The sequence below is a fragment of the Cardiocondyla obscurior genome, linkage group LG10 (genome assembly GCF_019399895.1).
Source record: "Cardiocondyla obscurior isolate alpha-2009 linkage group LG10, Cobs3.1, whole genome shotgun sequence".
In the NCBI taxonomy this organism is placed as follows: Eukaryota; Metazoa; Arthropoda; class Insecta; order Hymenoptera; family Formicidae; genus Cardiocondyla; species Cardiocondyla obscurior.
Window position 1 is genome coordinate 5,305,147 of NC_091873.1, and position 22,591 is coordinate 5,327,737.

General features: G+C 36.6%; 1 protein-coding gene across 1 annotated transcript in view; it reads right to left on the bottom strand.

The window, feature by feature from the left end:
* The window catches only part of Ddr (discoidin domain-containing receptor 2), a 235,906-nt gene that overhangs the window by 157,798 nt on the left and 55,517 nt on the right, over nt 1–22,591 (bottom strand). The gene's annotated exons all lie outside the window — the stretch shown is intronic.

Genomic DNA, 22,591 nt, shown 5'->3' on the forward strand with positions numbered 1-22,591 from the left:
TTTAGCGAATGAAAAGTAGAAGTTGTGTAATCTTGGGAAACAATAAATTTTATACGAATAAAAAATCTTCCTAGATATAAACGACAGAACGAAACTATTTTAAAATAACATACAAGAAAAAAAAAAAAAAGAAAAAAAAAACCCCCGTAAAAGAAAACGTAAAAGAAAACGTAATGGTGAATATTTTTTTAATAGATTTATAGAATCAATATCAATAGCTCTTGTTATTACTAAACTTGTATTTATATTTACTTTTTGTGTGTAAAAATTCAAAAGTATTTTTAGAAATACAAGTTTTTTTTTTGTAGATCCTAATAACCGTGTTATAATTCTAGATTTTAATTAATATTACCTCTGATAGAAAAGGTTTCAATATATAAAAATATATTATTACATATGTTAATCGTCATAAATATAGTCTAACAAAAGCTTCGAAATTTTAACTACATTTAAACTGCACGTGAATCTTTCACTTTATCTAAGCCGCAAATATTATACCAGCTATAGATTTTTTTATGGCGCATAAAGCATACACTCTTTATAACTCATCCCGCGCGCGCGGCAACGAATATCGTGAAAGGAGCGCAATCTGTGGAAGCTATTTTGATACCTTAAAACGCGGTCGGGAAACCAGATAAGGGATTTTACTGTAGCCTGACGAACGACAATGTAGCGAGCGAAACGAATCAGGGATTTCTAGATTCAGGAAAGAAACCGATATCACGGCGCAGAGTTTTGCGGACGCTCATGTATATGTACATGCGAAAGCGCGCAAAATACGAGATACACCGTGATGAAATTCGAGGTAGGATGCGGCGCGTCTCAACGACGAAAAATACAGTCCAAGGGAAAAAGAAAACTTTCCATTAGGAACATGGCCGCGTATATGATAACGTCGGTACACGTTTTCTACGTGACGACGAAGGAACGGATTATCGGAATATACGGAAATTTCTTACGCGGCACGATATATGAAAATGTATCCCCGCGAAAGTCTCTTTGTCATCGATTCATATTCGCTTTTCGATATTCCTATTTTATTTTGTTGAAAGTATCTTACGATATAATTTAAGATATCGCAGGGAGATTTAATTCCGTAAAAAAAAAAGAAAAAAAAAACGAGAAGGAGAGAAAAATTATATTGCGTGAAGCGCGTACCTCTTTTAAAAATAAATAAATATCTGTATCAAACGCGATGAAAGATCGTGTGCAATGATTTATTCGTGATAAATAAAACCATTGTACGTGTGTAATTTACAATAATATCGAATCTCGTTTGCTGATTTGCGCATTTGATATTTTATTCCATTTAAACGGAATACGAGGGCCGGGGCATTTGTGACAACATGCTTCAACGTTTTTATTTTCCGCGTCGCTAAACCGATAATCTATTTCGAGAAATATATTTCGCACACATCTCGCTCACGACGATCGGATTGATATCGCGAAACACGCCGTGACGCGTCGTTTATCGTTTTCTACGCAAGTTTTTCCGGGTATAGGTTACGTGAAAAGGTCCGCTTTCCGGGTAAATCTAATATCGTTCTTACCTACGTCTTGCGAAAGAATGGAGATACGAAGAGTAACGTGCAGAAAATCGTGGTTTTGAAGATTCATAGAATATCCGAAAAAATTCCTTCACAATTCGCATTCTACGTATGCAAACAGCGAGAAAGAATAAGATAGAAGACGAAAAAGAAAAGAAAAAAAAATGAGAAAGAGAGAAAACGAAAGACTATAATAAAATAATTGTATCGATATCGTGACTGCATGCGGCAATTATGTTATTGACACGAAATGAAAACCAATATTAACATCTATAATTATATTTGTTAATATTATCGGTACGCGCTACATATCTATCTATTATCTAAATAATAAGTCACGAACTGTTGTTGAACAAGTAACGTTATTATGTATTAATAGATACTCAGCACAATTATTTTGCTACTAATTTAGCATAACTCTTTATTTAAAAATTGTAAATAACAAAATATTAATTTGAAAATGTACGTACATATAAATTTTAATTAAAATTATCTAAAACTCTTAAAAAAATAATTATTTTCAATGAGTTTTAGTACTTTTAAAGGGAAAAGTGCCGTGCTAGATTCGCGAAGTTAGAACGGCCCCCGTAAAATAGTGATATAAATAGTGATATATAAGAATTGGAAAAAAAAAAGAATTGGGACCATTTATTTCAGAATCAGTTTTAGACCATTTTTTTAAATTCAATTCAATTCAATTAAATAATTCTGAATCACTTTTACTTAATTTTCTTACTTTTTATTATGTAGCGCAAATAAATATGTTTATTTTAATTAGTTTTAAGCAAAGTTCTGGTCATTATTAATTTTTTTTAACAAAGGGCATATAGCCGGATAAGCATGCTCCCACCGAGCTTTCAATCGGCACTGTAAGAGATGAATTTAGTATCAAACAAAATTTAATTCAAATTTCAACTCTAAATCTCTTACATTTTACGAGTACCTAATAATATAAAAATCCATTTTTTAGTTTTTATTTTATTTTATTTATTTATTTATTTATTTTTTTTTATAGTAAAAATTAAAATTAATTTATGGCAATACTTACAAGTAAATACTTACGAGTAAAAGCAATAAAATAACGCTTTCGTCATGATCCCCAAATTAAAACCCGATTTTTAACAAAAAAAAGATAATTTAAATTATTTTTTTAATGGGCATGTGATAATATGCATCCAATTTTTACAGATGTGCTTCTCATGCACCTCTGTACTCAAGAATTATTTTAATTTTTTTGGTTTAATGTAACATTAAGAAAGAATTTTTAAACTGATTTTTTTTTAATAATTTCATATTTAAACTACTTGGTGCAATATTTTATTGATTAAAAAAACCAAATGAACATTCAAATACAGAAAATACAATTATAAAACATATTAGCAATTTATATTTCAAATACTTCAAATTAATCTTCATCACTCTCCTCATTAATTACTACACAGTGCCAAGAAATATTAACAATTCGACTTTAAATATCTGCTGATCTAGCAATTCTTAATAAATATTTAGTATGTGACAAAAGCAACCAAACCAACTGATACAGTACCAAAGGTACAGTTGTACGCTTACCATTAGCGCAATCATAGCAGTATCAAAAAATTCGGCGCCATGCAGGCCAAAAATGAGGGTTTAGTCGGTAGTGGGCAGCCTCGCGGCATAAGACCCGAGCCCGACATAACTCTTTCCTTTCCCCAGGAGAGAAGGTATGCGTAAAGGCATTCCCTCACTATAAAAAAAAAAAGAAAAAAAAAAAAGTATCGAGAAATTCGGTTCATTCCATCATTGTCAGAATGATATTCAAGCTTCAATGAAGCAGCGAAATGTTTTCGCATTAATATGCCGAAATCTCACTTGCTTTTATTCCAAGTTGGTTGTCATACCTATCATACATGTCATATGCAGCAGGGATTATTATATTATTTGTCACAGCTAGATATTTATCAAAAATTGTAAGATCAGCAAAAATATTAATTCGCATTTCTAATAATACCGAGTCACTGTGTAGTGATCAATGAGAACAGCGATGAAGATAAATTTAAAATATTTTGCTAATACGTTTTATAACAAATATAGTATTTTCTGTATCTAAAAATTTATTTCTTTTTTTTTTATTAATTAAATATAGTACAAATAGTTAAAATATAAAATTATTTTTAAAAAATCAGTTTTTAATTTTTGTTATAAATTTTTTTTATGTTGCATCAAACAAAAAAATTTTTTTTTATTTCTAAGTACAAAAATGTATAATCATGATAAAAGTGTTCTTTTTTATTGCTTTTAGTTGTAAACATTTGAAATAAAATTGCCATTAATTAATTTCAAATTTCACTATTAAAAAAATTAATGAAACAAAGTAATAAATTTTTTTTAATTACTGGTAAAATTATTTTTAAGATTAAGACAGAAATGTTGATGAAATTATTTTTATTTGGTACTAAATTCATCTATGCAGTACCGATTAAAAACTCTAAAATTCTAAACCATTTTTATTTAATTTAAGAAAAAAAAATTTTTTACCCGAAACCAAATTTTATTAAATTTAAAAATAAAGTCGGACCATTGAAATAAAAGGTATACATATAATACAATTAATATGAAATTATCATTGAGTGCCGACAAAAAAGCAATCAAAGATATAGATACAATTTATTTCTTTCGAAAGTAGATGATAATCATCAAAAATTTTGTTTAATGCAGTGACATCGAAATTATTTAGAAACTGTCGATACCAAAGATGCACATAATTGCAGGGCTTTAACAGCGGACTCTAACTACTACTTGTTCTTTCCTTATCGTATCCCTATCCGGCTCGATGTTTGGCAATTATTTCTGTCTATAATTACTCAATTTTTTTTTAAAAAACAAATTGATATACGATAAAGTTAAGTGATACAACGCGAGCAAGGAAATAGTAAATGCCAACGCCTATGTACAATTACGAATACACATATCTACATATGGTTTTCGTATACACACTGTGCAGTGCATGCACACGAGTGCACACGTGAGGTTCGAAGAGTAGGAATCGACGGCCCTGTCAACATACGAGCAGTTCGCCTCGTTGATTAGCTGCTCGCTTGTAGGTACGCCGCTTTTGCTTGCTTGCCTCACCCGAATCCAATACACCGCAATTAATTTCAACACGTTACGTAATCATATAAGTATGAATTTTTTTTTGTAGACTTATTCAGAAAGTAACTTTTAAAAATTGTTAATAAACGCCTCTATTTTCCCATATTATTTTCTACAGACTCTTACGTATTTTCTACGTAAGAGAAATTTATTTTCAAGTTTCGAGTAAATTAAATCTTTGATATACCTATCACGATTTAAGAATATTTTTTCAGTATGCAAAAGCATTTTTTTTTCTTATTTTGCGCATATAATTTATAGGAATCTATCTATTGAATCATCGAGTAATTAACGCGATATGAGTTGATATTACGCGAAATGCTCATTGTGCGGAATGCATTTGTATGTAAGACCGCATATAACGATTGAACGATATTATTGGTACATTGAATTTCGATTATCTCGTTTCTCGATACCAACTACATCTTAATCGAATTCGCATAACGTATTCGTTAGTCTAACTTGGCGTATATACCGCGACTCGATATCGGGCCTCGCCAATGATTGGTTCACTTGGAAGTGGAAACTGAGCCACGGGTAAATCCATGCGCGATGGTTAAACCGGGTCGAATAGTAGTAGTACCCTATAATCGAAACGTTATAGCCCATGCGCGGGATCATGTTATATGATCGCCTCCATTAACATACATATATACTTCTACGCAATGTGTGGGTGATTTTGCGAACGTGTATCGTGCCGCGAATGCTTCCGCGATCATAGGTGCATGCCATTCCACGCAGCGGTCGGCGCCGTTTTTGGCTGATAAAAGGGAGTTCATAGAACATGGGGACTCATCAGGATGTCCGAATATCTCGTCTGGCTATATCGACATTCCACGCGTCTGTGTATCAAAATCGATTCACCGAAAGGATCAAAGGAGATCCATGCAAATGCGTTATTATGCGAGACGCTCTGGTAACCAGAAATTGATAAATATGCGACAGCAGGATGCCGCATACTAATCAATTTTGCTGCATGTATTTGCAAGTATTATATCATGTGACTATGTGAGAAATTTATATAATTGAACAATATAAAATAAAATAAAATAAAAAAAGTAATTTTACTCATTTCTACCTTTATATAAACTTTTTTTTATTACTTTAAATTTTTATTTTAAATTATTATTGAAAATATTTGAACGTTGACAATTATATGAGATAACGAGATAAGAATCGATTTATATTTTATGACTTAAATATAAAAAAAAAATATAATAAACGTCTAATATTCGCGTAAACGATATCCCGAATTTTCAATATTATTCAGACAAAGTTAATTGGGATTCTGCAACGACGGGAAGTGCTAGAAGGCTAGTCGTCGAGCGTGTGTCGCATCAGGAAGGGTATGCGCCAGGAATACAGTAATTATGATTCTCGGACGCATCGCATTCAGAGGGAAATGAACTTCGCGCCTGGACACGCGACTTCATTAACGAATGGCCATGCTGAACGGATCTAAACGCACTAACTCCTTGATTCAGAATTCCCAGTTGTCTCCACGGGAAAAAGGGGTCAAGAACCATGATTAATTGCTCGCCGTCTGATAACTAATTACGACGACCGACCAAGACGCCATTCAATGTCTTTACTTTTCTACGTTTTCTTCCCGCGATTTATTAGACTAATTACCGTCACACGATGTTGCCGTAGCCAAATCATTTGGAACACGAGTTCGGAATTCATTTTCGGTGAAATGTACATTAATTTGTTTTAATTAGGTGAGATTGCACGGAGAAAATTAATTTGAAATAAATTTACTTGATACAATGCTCATTGGAAAGTTCTTTTAAATCAATTATTCTAACGTTTTCATCGAGAAGTAAATTTGTGCAACGAAATAAAGAATGCGTGTCGCAAAAAAGAGATTAAATAAAAAAAAATTATTTAAAAAAATTATTTAAAAAAATCAGAATTGTTGTATTTTTTTTTTATCGGTATAATGATGTAAAATTGTCACGTTCTTTACTTTGTATTCAAATCAATATCATTGAATACCGGCGGCATACGCGATCACCTGAGTATAGCAGAAGGGCACGCGATAGGCGCCCAGGGCAAAGGGCTGCTCTTCTTGAAATATTTATGCGTTTGCCACGGAAAGCGTAAATATTGTATGGGCCTCGATACCGTTGGATACGATAGGATATACGTTCCGGCGAAAGGGAGGATCGAGAACACAGGCGGCAGCTCTCCCCTTTCGACTGAATCAATTTTCCTTATTTATCACCGGCAATTGTTTTTCGATATCGCTCCCTACGGTGAACATCGGGACATTTGGCTTACGGCGCGCGCGCCCTGAACATCGTTGTCCATCATAGATATTAAAAATATATCGAAATGAAATGGTGGTTCTTTTACAACATACGATTTTAAGGAAAAACGTATTCGGCGCAAAATAATTATTAAAATCTTTAAAAAAAAAAAAATAAAAATACAAATTTATAAAATAATAAGAACTTAATCGACATTTATTCTCGCGGCATAATATTGCCAAGGGAGAGAACAAAAGTTTATGACCGTATATTAATAATTTTCTCTAGAGCTGATGTTATTTCAGCAAATAATCAATACTTTATTTCATATACGATTTTGTAATATGAGAATATAACTTTTCTCGAGTTGCTACATTTATGAAGATGCATTTAGTTAATTATTGTTTTTTTTTTGTTTCTCTCCGTCGACTTTTTATTTTGTCGATATATTTCACACATTCGGGCAAATATTCGAACGTCACAAGCATATTTTATATATAAATACGCTAGTATACCAACGTTATGTATATTAAATTTTTTCGTGTAAAGATGCTAGGAACGAAGCTCGTTCTTCGTGAACTACGAGATAATAAACCCGGAGAAAATTCGTATAGAACGATGTCATCTACGCAAGACAATGTGTTCGTGCATTCAAAATATATTATTGGTACATTTACTTTTATATTATCTATTCTTCGTTGCGTGGCATTATTTCTATGAAGAAAAGATAACGTGTTGGAATAAAATAGCGGGTAGAGAAGTAAAATAATAGTAATAATTTATCTTTGTTTTAAATGAAGAAATAAAACGGGAGAACGAGAATGAGATAACATTAACAATAATATAGCTTTGTCATAAGCCAAACCCGATTACCATCAAATCAGGACACGATAAAGCGTCCACTTAATTATCATAACGAGCTATACGCTCATATGTCAATATGCTATTCATAATTAACGCGTTCAACGTTAATTTTAATGTACGCCTACCATTTATTCTCGTTAAATATTAGAGAAATGTAATTTACCGTGTGCCATCACGTTACATCGGTTTAATAGCGTAAAAAAAAAAATTACACGCACGATAAAAGTCAACAGAAGATTGCGTTTTTTCGTATTATTAGAAAGGTAAAGTCGCTGTTTAATGAAACAAAAAAAGAGAAAAGGATATTAAAGAAATACGTAGGAAGCTACAAATGAGATTATGTTACATGTAAGTAACGTTCTTCGATGAATAAAGTAAGACACTGCCAGTGCATGCTATTCCGCATCGCCTCTTCGAATTTCGTTTGACTTCCGATAAAGCTAAAGGTACTTCGCTTCAAGGGAAAATCCTTATTTGTTCGGCATTTTACTTAATGGGGAGGCTCTATCTTTTTCTCTTAGTAGGGATTTTCTGGAGCCCGGAGCTTATAGAAAAGTGCGCGACGTGCCAAGGCTTGTAGTGACGAGACATCTTTGAGGATTAAATGAACGGTTCGGTGAAGCGTCTCTTTTAAAATTAAAATACTAAATAATATCCCAGAAATATAATTTATACTCTCGCGTAAAATTACGTTCTACGCGTATCGTATGACAATGCTTTCTCAAATGCAATTACACGTGGAACAATCTACAGGGTGTCTCTACAGCGGTGCGGCGATACGCGAGGCATGGTTGAAGACATCACGCGAGCGAGACGATGCGACGACGCGTGAGCGAGCGGTGCGGCGACGTGTGAGCGAGCGGTGCGGCGACGCGCGAGTGACACGATGCGACCGAAACGATACGACGACGTGCGTCCGAGACAATGCTTTTACGATAAGGCCTTGTATGATCGACTGATCTGCCTCGACAAAAAAGCCGCCTTGGCGAGCGAAATCTTTTCATGTTTTAGCGGTGTCTCTTTCGCATATAATAAATTTGAAAACGTTTATTTCTCGCAAATAAACGCCCAAATTAGAAAATAATATGGAATTTTTTTGTTTAAAATAATGAAAACTACCCATGTCCCCCGGGTGGGTCATAGGGTATGGGAAATCCTGTATAAATATAAAATATTAACGAAATATATTTTCGTAAATATCCGAATAATGAATAATCCGTTTATAAAATACGATAAAATCATTTTACGATACATACACACGTGAATGAATTTACATAACAATCGTATACGTCCTCGTGTTTAATCGATTACAGAAATCTAATTTCGCTATAATTTCTCGGAGTAAATCGCCTGCAATAATTTGTCATTACATATCGTTTAATGTTATGACTACGTAAAATTCTGCCGTGCCGTAAATTGGCTGATGCGACGCGACTCGTGTAACTAATCAAATACTTCCACAAATATTATGGCAAATGTAATAGGCACGTAAATCCACGTTCGTGATCTTTAATTTAGTTCTCGGGCGAACTTTCGACATGATCATCATTGACATGTCGAGTGCCGACGAGAATGATGAAGTACATGGTTAAAGGACGAAGGCTCGGTTATTACGTAACTATAAGTCAAGTATTCCATTAATCAAGTTAGACACGACTTCGCAGCCAACTTGTTAGCGAGACGACATCTAAGGTGAACGTGAGCGTCGATAGAAAATGGTGAAGGCGAGGGAGAGTTATTTGGACTTTATGTAGTAAGGACCGAATTCGTACGATACACTAAATGGAACGGCACTTACGAAGTCACGTATATTTGCCCACTTTTTTTACTTGCCCCACGGTGTTCACGCTCCGCGCGTAAAATAAATACTACCTTAACTTGCAGAATTCATCAATTTGAAAATAATAAATGTTCAACGTAACATAGCGAGCCGGGTGGGTTAAATTAAAACAAAAGTTTACGACCGTATATTAATAATTTTCTCTAGAGCTGATAAGCGCAGAATACGTTTTTCCCTAAATAAAGTATTGATAGAGCTGATGTTATTTCAACAAATAATCAATACTTTATTTAGGGAAAAACGTATTCTGCGCGTAAAACAAAAGTAATTATTAAAATCTTTAAAATAATAAAAAAAAAAAAAGAAATACAAATTTACGAAATAATAAGAACTCAAATGACATTTATTCTCGCGGCATAATATTGCCAAGCGAGAGAACAGATTAGCAACGCGCATAAATGGTAATTATAAATTCGACTTGGTTTACTGCGACTTTTTTGAGATAGGATAAATTAAATAGCGTTAAAGAATTAAAAAAAAAAAAAAGAATCTATGAATATAAATTAGGATAATGCAGAAACATTTAAATACGTCTCAAGAATCTGTTCGCAATGCGAATCATTCTTCAGGTTTTTCGGGAGGAAAAAAATGTATAAGTAACGTTCAATCCGCCACGTCGATCGAAAATTTGTCTCTTTGCTAATGAAAACCGGCAGCGATATATTCTACTGCCGCGTCTCTTCTCTCTGGAGATCCTCCTTCTAATATTAAGGGACCACCCTGGCTGCGTTAATTAGTAAACTCGCTGGATAGCTCGGCTCTAGCGTTGCTAATGAGAATTTGAGTAATGACGCCGTTCTCGCGACCCGTCCTCTCCGTTTCTCAGCGAATCGGCCGATGTACTTTTGCAGGTTGTGCCATTGGTGGGACTTGCGAAGATCGATAGTCCCGCCAAACCTCTTCAATACTGACACATACCGCGTCGCAGCCTATGTAGCTGGAACCGCTAATTATGGGGGTAATCGTGAACAGCGAATAGGCTCATAAATTTTTATTGAATTTTAAATTAAACGTACGCCAGGTAGATTAAATAAATCCACACTCAACTAGCTAATTATCTGACTGTTAACTTGTGTACGAATATTAAAAAAGATAAATAGAAAGCAAAGACAATGTACGATGTAAAGAAAAGAACATTTTATAGCGTGTACGTAACATAAGTTTTCGGAAACATTTAATTTAGTCTGTCGATTAATTTGCAAAATAATATTGGTGTTAATATTGGCCATGAAGCCAAACAGATTTTAAAAATTAATAATTAATGTTATATTTTTATACCGGATTTATATCTTTCAATGATAAAAATAAGATTACAGACAGTTGATGCGATCGAAGGGGTGAATTCTACCTCTCGCAGTTCGTGGCGCCGCTGGTCGGAAAGTTGTTCAACTGTCTAGAATTTCCACCCTTGGTTAGTCACGTCAAGCTTTTCCACAGTTGCTCTGATAATTTTGCGATAGTTTTAGCTATTTACTACATCCAGCCAGCGCGAGAGGGAGTATGCTATTTTATAAATGTTCTTTCTTACAAACATCTTACAATGTTCAATCATCGCCTCGCGCTAGAGTTATTATCGCACCTACCTCGGATTTAAAGTATTTTAAATATAAATTCATACATTAATTATATTCATTTATATAATTTATAAATTAATTAATTAATTTATTTATTATTTCACTTATTTTATTATATTTATTTTTATATTTACTTTCTTTGCAAAAGAATGTGTTATTCATTTTCTAATTGTAAATTTTTTTCGTACTCTATGTACGTATATATAATTGTTGGTCAGAGGTTGTAAATGTAAGCTGACTTTGCGCGGTTAATTGGGGTAATTTTCCAAGGGACCAATGTAAACGTCAAGTCGTTACGACGACCATGACTACAGACCTCTGACGTATTACGGCCTTTCACGCACAATAGCGAGACCAGAGAGATTCGTATTGTACCACTCTGGCCCGATTCATACGCTAACGTTCCATCTGCTCGTCTTCCATGTGACGAAATCTCTCTCTCTCTCTCTCTCACCCACGAATATATAGTTTATTCCGCATCTGTATTCAGATATTCTGTTCAAGTCGGAACAATCATGCTCTAAGCATGAATGTCATCGTTAATGTTTCACAAATATATGCAAGTTGATATTGAATATTTATGTAAAGATATCTATTTTCTAAATATTAAAACGTCGTCGAAGATAAAAATTTTCAAATGTGTAAAGAAATATTTTAAGCAATTAAATAATTACATTTATGTAAATAAAAAAAAAAGAAAGAAAGAGAGAGAAAAAAGGGAAGAAAAAAAAATTTGCGATATACGAAAAGAAATCGTTACACAGAGCGCAGCTGTGTACGATGTAACGTGAACGTTTTAAATGGCATAAAAGACATTAATTGATTTCTGGATATACTATCGGTCCGCCGTATTTCAATTTACGCACAATGGTGCAACCGCAAATTCGTATTGTATCAACCCGGCTCGAATTGAACGCGAATATTCCATCTGTACGTCTTCCACGTGACGAACTACCCACGGTAATTGAGGTTTATGGAAATGGGCAGTAGCACTGCCTCCGCACCGGCTAGTAATTATAACAGCACTTTCCAATTAATATTTATGGATAAACAAATAACGACTAATTAACCCGTATGCTCAATACCGACGATCTGGAAATTATTTTAGAAAAAGGAGCATGTAAGACTTTCGATTATTCTCTTTCGTCGTTAAATACAATGCGCGTAGCCCGAGCGTAATGGAACATATCGTAATTCACAGAGAGATTAATGGCCGGCAATATGAAATATCTAATAACCTCAGCCTCATACTTTATAAATGCACGTGGGGATTTATATGTCGCATATGTATGCCGTTTCGTACAGTAAAATCAATTTCTGGGGCGATGCATGACCTAACGGGACGACACACAATGCGCGTGATTTATGCGTAATGTTGTAAATACACTTGACTGTTGAATTAAATATAATAAATAGATAGATTGAGGGGTAATGAAAAGACGAGGGGAAACGAAATTTTAAGCTCGTGTTAGCACCCTTCGGGAAATAATTGTCTGCCGCGGTACCCCCTTCATTAATTATAGTTGCAGGGGGCAATATGCCAGAAATCTCAGATACTTTAAGTATAGTACTCGACGGGGGGCTTATGCATCTGTTAGTCTCGATTTCGGGGGGGAATAATCAATTTTTGCAAAATTACTATACGTTTCTAATTATCGTATAAAATTATTTTAAATACTTTGTAATATTATAATATTACAAAGTATTTAAAATAATTTTTTAACGTAAAAAAAAAAAAATTAAAAAAAAAATCAACAAACTTTATATGATTTATGAATAATTTGAGATAAATTATGCGTTCTAATTACTAATACATCACGCTGTTGGTAATGTAATTCCTCATGTACATAATTCTGTAACCTCATTAACGAAGAGACAACAGCGTCAAATGTTAAACTACACGGAACATTTCTCATCTTGTTGATATTGTCTGTTGCGAAGCGATTCACTGAATGCTCGACGAAACTAGCCAACTCGCGGCAGTTTGCTAAACACTTGCAAGACGCCGCTGAAATTCGAGACTTAATTACGAGAAAGCGGCAAGTTTATACGCTCCGATGTGCTCGAACGGGACCCCGCGCTTTCTGTTTCGGGTGGAAATACAGACCGGTTCCGCGCCAATGGGCATTATACGAGACCTGACAGTTAGGCCGCGGCGTGTTGCAGTGATTAATGCTAACTGCGAGCTATCCCTTCTCCGAACTATTGCCATCCACCCTCTCGCTCGCCGGTAACAGATGTACCCCCTATTAATCAATTCGGTCCTCCGTTTCTGCCCTCCCAGTCCGCGGCCGAGTCTAGTCTCTCATATCATCGCTCAACCCTTCTCGCCCTTTGCGTGACGCCATATAGTCTATCTCGCGCGTACGTGTGTTCCACGTCCGATACTTCCAATTTGATATGCTCCTGAGATGGCCACCCATATCTTGATTCCTACACATTGTCCGTCGCGTCCCGCGAATATCGATTGAGTGATAAATCAAACTGTCTCGATTTGTGGATAAGAGTATGGTGTCTTTACGCCAGGTGCAACGTGACGCTATCAACGATGCGTATCTTTCGCAAAAATTGCTCGAATGATAATAAATTTTCCACGGTTATTAATTTAATAATGGAAAGGGCGTAATGAGCCGACACAAAGGGTCCTGCAGCTTGTAAAACGCGTTTTTCGCCTTAGGATCATGCCAAGTGTAACCACGATGTAGTATATAGCCGCCCCCGTTAATGTCCCCCAACCAACCACAATATTTTTCGCATCCATTAAGCGCGATCTCACAATGGGGTGATACTTTTTAAGTAGAGGGTAGAGGGATACGTCTTATAGCTCTAAACCTTTTCTCGGGTATCGACTCGTCGTTGCGACTCGTTCTGTTACTGCGACCCTACGTTTCTTACTTCAAGCATCGTTAATTATAAAAAAAATTCGTTGTAAAAAAAAAATACGGATTATCTTACTACAAAAATATCTGGCGTAAATATTACAGTACTTATAAGATAACATTAGTCTTATAAATAAAGAAAAATTAAATCTTTGTTAATAACATTTTACTAAGTTGATTAATATACTCGGTTAAATCAAATAAAAATTTTATAATTTCTATTTTGTATTAATAATACATCAAAAATTTTTTTAAAATTATTTTGTAACCATTTATAAAATAAAACATATATGTTTGAGCTTCATTTATGATTTTAAATATGATAATAATTAATTAGAAAGTATATCACATTTGTCTTTGTCAATTTTTGCCAGAAATTTTCTGTAGGAAGTCTCCAAGTTTCACGATACCCTAAAAATATAATCGCGCGACATTCTTACGGTGCGTCAGTGCGGAGATAATTAATTGGAAATTAGTGGAGGGTGGAAACAGCAGCTTAATCTGATATAAGCTACTCGGCGAAACCTCGCAGGAGGTCTTCCGTTCTTCATCCATGGTAGCCCGTCAAGAGGCATGACTCGAGGACGGGGTCGAAGGCATGTTCGGGGAACGTTCGCGGAGTATACGTTCAGGGAAAGAGGAAGAAGAGAGAAGACTGAAAAGTTTTGAAATTCCGGCCGTGGAGCCACGCGGTGGAGGAATTGATTACGCAGCGACGTGGTGCGCGATAAATGGTAGTTAGCGGGGGTGCTGCTCGGAGCAGATAGCGCTCTGACATATACCGGCGGACCTAGGTGCACGAATTCTTTACAACTGTTTGCCGGTGGTGGTTATACCTTGCATCTCGTCGACGAGATAGAACACGCAGTGTCGCTGGCACGTTACGTGGCTGCAACCCTTCCCGCCGCGAAGGGTTTTCCGCTAGAAACATCGATATCCCCTTTCACGATCCTTCGCATGCCTTCGCCCGATGGCGCAACGAAACTACCCTGCTGATTTTCATTATGTTGCAACGTTCGTGGTCTCCTAACAGTAAGGTTTGACGTGGTGAAATTCGAGAAGACTTGAAACGGAAAAGCTATAAGCTTTATCTCTCGGAGTATATATTGTATACATGTAGCCTCGCGTGAGACGAGTTTTGTGCAAAGTTATCTATGAGATTGCAAAAGGGTTGTTCTTGTAAATTTTAAAAAGAAAATATAATTGTGATCTCAATCTAGACGTAGTAGATTTCGACAAGATTACGAGATGCACAATTTCAGAAGTGCTGGGCACAGTCGCTACGCGAATAGTTTAATTTCCTGAAAGGTTCTAACAGATATTTATAACGAAAATGATATAGTTTTATAAAAATTATACATATCTACGATATGCAAAATAATAATTATTAATAAATAATTTTTTTTTTTAGTTGAATTTATTGTAAAATAATTAATAAGATAGTTTTTGTCACGTGGAAAGCGAGAAATACGGCAACCGAGATAGATGATATGGTAAGCGCTTCGGTAATAGTTCTAATCCGTGTAATTACTCTAGTAATTGCGCAAATCCAATTTGTATGAAGCTTCTGCTTCGGGGATCCCATATATCTTCGGAACGCAACCGTCCAGGCGGTCGTCTGCAGAGGATTTCCAAATCATAGATTTGATGTTGAAAGAGGAAAAGAGAACAATAGGCGGACGACCATAGTGATAAAGGTGAAAACGAGAGTGAGAAGAATAGCGGAGATAGAGAATGAGTAGAAGAGGTAAGAGGGGGAACATTAATGGGCACGGAGAATGCGGTTTCAATTATTGTCGGCGGTGCATCCGAGTAGCCGTTTACATTCGCGATACCGGCTTCACCGAAATTATTCGCGCAATTCGTTGGTCACATTTTCGATTACGCGGATCTCAATTTTCGTCCAGGAACTTTGCACTCGTTTCGTGCAGATTCGCGCGTATGTTTCATATGTTAAGATAAAACGAAGACGGGCAATAATAATTAAGATAATCAAAAAATTAAAGAGACGGGCAAACGTGAAACGATTATTTATAGAAACAATTACATTTATTGTAAAATATGTTTTACTAAAATTTTTAATTAATTTTTGTAATTTAGATAATTTATATTATATTTATATTATAATATTATTTTATATTATACAACAATATTAATTTATATTATAATATTAAACGATATTTCTTTAAAAAATAAATGTTTACAATAGAGAAAAAAAATACATAACGAAGAAGATACTGTACGTGGAAGTATCTAGCAATTCGTTTCAAGTTTACGTCTCCCTTGTTCTATGTTGGCGGTCATCCAAAAATGTCTTTGCGAAAACTATCTAACACCGGCAACGTCTTCCGGCACTTAGTCAACTATCCCATCTACTTCGAACAAAATAATTGGTGGCCAGAGAAAATAGGTACGAGGTAGAATGAGTAAGCGCAGTCAATTTTGTTACAGGGGCTGATTCAAAGGCAATCTATCAGTCGGTTAATCGTCCGTCGAACAGTCTCGATGTCTCGTTGAAAGTCTTAAATTTCGTATAATTATTAAACAGTGATATTCGAAATTATTATCAACTGTTTTGCGATTTGCAATGAGCTAATTCTTAAATTTATAATTCCCATTTTGTGTACCGTCTACACACGCGCGCGGTAGCATGACGTACGTGCATTCGTGACGGCAGATCGAGGAGGCGTATCTTTAGGTATGATGGATCGCCCGTCGTGCCTTGCCGTCTTTCTTATATAATGCGTACTACAATATAAATCCAATAATTAATGACAACGATTAGCTCTCGTGCAGATTCAAGCACGCCAGTGCGACATTGTGCTAAGGCCTCGGTTAACCGACGTTCATCTACGTCGTAATTTTAGCATAGAAAATGTCATGTTCATAAAATACTTTAGAGAATACGCCACGTGTGTACGTGCGCGAGCGCGCGCGGGCTTTTTTTCGCTACTTCTCTAATGCTTTCTCGTCATGGTACTCGCAGGGACCACCCTCTGTGTGGATTACGGGACAGGATTATTCATAAATCACGTCCGTGGCGTGAAAGGCGGCCTCCGAGCATATTGGGGGACTAATAACAATTTATCAATTACTGGATCGATTGGTCGCATAATCAAAATCGGAGCTTTGCGGGGTAAAATTGATTCTATGCAAATTGCGTCTTTATTGGGGCCGGATATATTATCGGCTATCATAAATATTTTCTCGCCCGTATATTCGCGCTCCCGCATGTATTCGTTTAACATACGCCAGAAATCACGGTTTCAGCGAAGTATGTATTTTTTATGCCGACTGCAATACAAAATTTTAAATAATAAATGAACTTTAATTGCATTTGGCATAGAGTTTTAAATATTTAATATATATATATATATATATATATATATATATATATATATATTTCTTTTTATATTAAATAATATATTTTTTTTTATATCAAACGTCTAAAGATTTCAGAAAATTTAATAGCTTATTGCAGGCGTTTAAATAAACGAAACGTCGAGATTGCCTTTTACATTCGGCTTCGATGAACCGTTATTGTCTCTCAGATCAATCGATGTTGCCATTGTAAGCGCGGAGCGACCAATTCGTAAAGTACGATTCAGAATGTGGGGTTCCATTCTTCATGGACAAATGGGCATGGCATTCGCGAAAGTTCGAGATATCGTTTCGTCTATCCTTTCTCTCTGCCCCAGTCACCCTCTCCTCTCTCTTTCTCTTCTTCTTCACGAACCGCGTCGTACTCGCAGCAATTACGTAATCGACCTTTGGCCCATTCCAATCCATTAAATCACGAAGGGTCGCGCGAATCCAAAGAGCCAGCTCCAGGCCCGAGCGCCTGCGACCGAGCATATGTCTCGATTTTGCACCCGAAAGTAGACAGAGTGGACCTTTCGTGACATATCTCGCGCGAAGTTGATTAATTACCTGTTTGCGCAAAGAGGGAAAAGTATCCGCCCGCGCAATAACATTTTATTCTATATTAACAATGAGATATACCTAGATTTCTTTTTTCTTTTTCTTTTTTTTTTCTTAACCCTTGAAAGCCTCACGAATTCAATCTTGAAAATAAATTTATCTTGAAAATCTCCGTATTATAGTTTCCGTGCAAACTGCCACTTCTGTTGATATCGCGTTTGGATAATGTGTATGAGATATTTCTAGCTTAGATGTAAGTACTGGTGCACATGTGCCCGATTATCCAGCAACGACCGATCGCGGGATAAAGGCACATACGCATAATCCTTACGGATCTGTGGATAACAGATAGAGGCAGAACCGAATGACGAATTCAACGACCATCGATTATTCTCCCCTCGCGTAAGCCGTACGATAGCCGTAATCGATGCAATATTAATAAACCGCGATTAGCATGTGCGAAAAATGGATCGTGCGCCGATCGCCCATGTGATTAATGATTCCACGCCAGCGTTATACCATTAATACCTCGCGCTGCCTTCCGAACGCAGTGAATCGTCGAATCGTAAAATTAATAAATGATTCCTATCGGCGTACACGTTGATGCTCACGGCCGATCATCGAAAGCGAATTGATACCGCGCATGTTACGCTAAATGCTCAACGGAACATTGATCGATGTGTAATAATCGAGATATTTACCATTTTCCTACAAATAGCAATTTATTGATATCGAGAAAAGATACCGTAGTTAATATCAAATTAGAAACATTCGTCTTATCGATCGGTTGCGGGAAAAAAAAAGTTTTAGTCAAGTTTCTTTCATTTTTTTTTTTTTTTTATCATACTTGACGATTAATTAAACGTATTGCGTTAAGAATTATCGTGTTAATATTATTTTATATCGTTTCGTACGGAGTGGCGTAATGATTTCGGAATTTAATTGAAAATAACGCGTTAACACGTTCAGCTCTTAACGCCGAAAAGTTTTTTAGAGTCAGCGAAATGGGCGGTCCGCTTGAAAATCATTAGGCCCGTGTTACTGATAATGGTACCCCGTTAGCGGCGGTATTGCGGAAGGAAGATAGCAGACGCGACTCTTTAGTGTCGGCGGGTGAAACGGAAAGAGGGTGAAAGGAAGGCTCGCACCTTCCTCACCGAGATAAAACGTACAGCCTTCATCAAAGTATCCCGTTCTTTTTACGACGCGTTCTATTTAAGCATTTCAAATGCATCTGTGGCGACGATTTGCGTTTTTTTTTTCTCCTGATATTTCTCTTTACCGGCACTCAGCCGGTTGATTTCAAAGGTTTTAATGGCACGAGCTAAACGACGTGTAGCATTACTGCGCTAAATACGCGTGATCATGAAGTAAACGAGTAACGAACTCGTAATTAAGCCAATTATTTGTTTAAATATCGATTTCCCTGCAAAAAATATTATAATCTTTATCGAGTTGAGTGGATATATTTTTTTTTTATTTCTAAAATATCGTCGTTGAATAATAAAACGCAAAGTAATATCGAAGAATCGTTTTCGTACAGAAATATCGCAATAGAAGTTATTACCAAACGCTACAGCGAAGAGAATCGATTCACCGAGATGTACTTAGTACATATCGGTGGATGAAAGAGATGCAATAACATAGAGAAATTTTCTAGAGAAAGACGAAATGAAGAGACGGGGAGAAAGAGAGAGGAGAGTGTGAGGATTGTGCTGGGCCACCGAGGGGAGCCAGCAACCAATAGAGATTGCATAATTCATAGCCCCAGCTACACCCGTCCCGGAATTGCGCTCCCGCTTTCGTTGTGTGTTTGCCTAGTGTCAGAACAATATCGTCTCGCGAAAGTTTTGCGGTGCCGAGAATGCGATTTACGTCTAAATTGGCAAGGTTACAACGCGGTTACTGCAGTTTATACGCGCTCGCATCGCTGTTGTACACGCATGAACGGCACGCCGGCCACGTAACGCATGCACGTAACAGAACGAGATATAAACGATACTACAATAAAATCTATTTCGATAACAAATCTCGATATTCAACTATAAATTAATTACGCGACAAAAACAAAAGCTTATTACATTTATAAATAATATGAAATGCGTTTATACTTAAAAAATAATTTTAAACACACCGAGTGCGCCGGACAAACGAGCTCTTTTTTCTTTTTTTTTTTTTTTTTTGTGGACAATTAAAATTGAAAAAGTCCTTTGCGCGGCGTGATCGCGCGACGCGACGTCTGCGGTGGCATTAGCGGAAAACTTTCGTCCCTTTTGTGGCACATTTACCGGATAAATCCATTCTGCGGTCAGGTTTCGCTTTCATCTGTATGTCGAGAGGATAATGGTTGTATTCCCAAACGGCCGTAACGGCGAGAGACTCGCTAAGAGAGCGCGGCAAAGCGAGCAGAGACACCGATATATGGCCGAAAGAGCGAACTCGCGGTGCTCTAAATCTTTTACACCAGATGCGAAGATGATCAAAGGATTCTTTCGTCCAAGTACGTGAATTTTTTACTTACACATAGTAACCGAGATGTGTAAAAGGAAAAGACGTTACATGTTTCTTTCCTAAAGCCCCTGCGTCGTTACAATTTTATTGCCTCCGTATGTAACATATATCACGTGTGATATACAAAGATATCGAGTCATTTTTTTTCACTACATCGCAGGATGCTAATCTATTCTTTTTTACCTTGCTTTCGCTCTCGTGTTGTGCAAAATTCAAGAATAACGTTCGGAGTTTAATTTTCTAAGCTGGTTTTTTTTTTTTTTTTTTACAAATAGAAATAAATTGTCAAAGGTACGAGCAGACGAAGACTGACAAGAATGTTTCGGAAATGAGATAGAATGGGATAATCCCACGAGTGTTGACGGGAGTCAACGGATAAACGGCTTGTGTTAGCGCCTATCCCGACCGTATTTGTTTCCGGCTAACAAGTCCGCACGTCCCATATCCGATAAAGATTTTTTTTCGACATATTACCCGTTTACTGCCAACCTCCGCATGGCAACTTTTAGATAATTCTGAATGTCGAGTATACGAACAAAATTTGTAGAAAAATTTACGCTACGCTAAATGTTTCAAAACATACATGCAGTTTCAGTGCGTATGCACCTACCTAACTTTTTATATATCAAACCACATATTAAAAAAAAATAAAAAAAAATATATAAAAATATCCGACTACTTGACAATTAATTATTTTTCAAATGACGATCTATCCTTCGCACTTTCCTTTTCCTCTAACGGCAAAGTTAATTGTCGCCTAAATGAATCCATCAGTCTTGATTTATGAGACGGGATTTTTAGCGTAGTCAAGACATTCACCGTCATCGACATTGTTCTTGCTTTACGGCGAAGTCTAGCTACCCTCGAGCTAGACGAAAGTTTCACGACCGTCTTCCTCGCTCCTGTTCCAGCGTTCCCGGAGAACCTTCCTTCCCTCTACCTTTTGTTTTCAGACCGGGCCGCGAGAGCAATAAAACCTTATTATACCCGACTGGAATTTCAATGGCGCTAGCATAGTGCGTGGTGGACGTGGAAACGCGAGCCAAAGAGGGCTGCGAACGATGTGATCGATGGGGACATACGTCAACCTAGCGGGACGGACAGGACGTCGACGCGGAGACAAGATGAGAGGCACGAGGGAGGCGAGAATGTGTCAGAACGAAAGGAAGAGAGGAAGAAAAGGTGGATGCGAGTCGGAAAGACGGGGGTGTAACTGGCTGCCAGGTGGTGGGACAACACCTAACTTGAATACAAATTATCCTTCCGCTCTCCCATTGCTAATCTTATGGCGCTTCGTCCCCGCGAACTGATGCTGCCAATCATGCCGACCTTCGTGAATTACCGTCGTCTGAGGCACCGCCAAGGCACGTAATTCGCGATGGATTATTACGTCGTCTCAATCATATCGCCGATTCCTTCATCGCGGAGATCACGAATGTAATCTCAACTTCCGAAGAGAAGAATCTCATTACGTATTTTTTTTTAGAAATTTCAGGAAGAGATTGTAGAATTAGCGTACAAATATCTCACGCGTTGCGCACAGTAAAATTATCGATAAAAAAAGAAAAGAAAATATTTTTCAAGTACTTATATTTTAAAGTCGCGCGTCAACGTGTCGTGTACCGTATAAAAGAGATTATCAGCGAGCGCTGTAAAAATTTTCGCAGACGTAAATATCATTTTCGGTCACGTTTTCGGGAGATATTAATAAAAGCGAATAACGTACGTACTTTCAATGCCATACGACATCGATACGTGACCCACTGAATGAACGTATACCAGAAATCGAAACTGCCTTTCATAAATCTCTGCCGTAATCTGACAAATCCGGTGCTAATACGTCAAGAGACTCGTGCCGGTTCGCGAGGTGGTGTATGTCGCGCGCATACGACGCAATATTGTCCCGCGAAGCCTCTATTGTTCGGCCATTCTCATCAATCGGTGGCAGAAGCCAATATAGCCCGCCCGGCGTATACGTGAGGCGCGTGTCTGTGTCAAATGTTCCGCCACAGATCCAAGCATTGTAATGGTTTGTTTAATAGGACATTAGAAATTTGTTTCCGCCGACAGC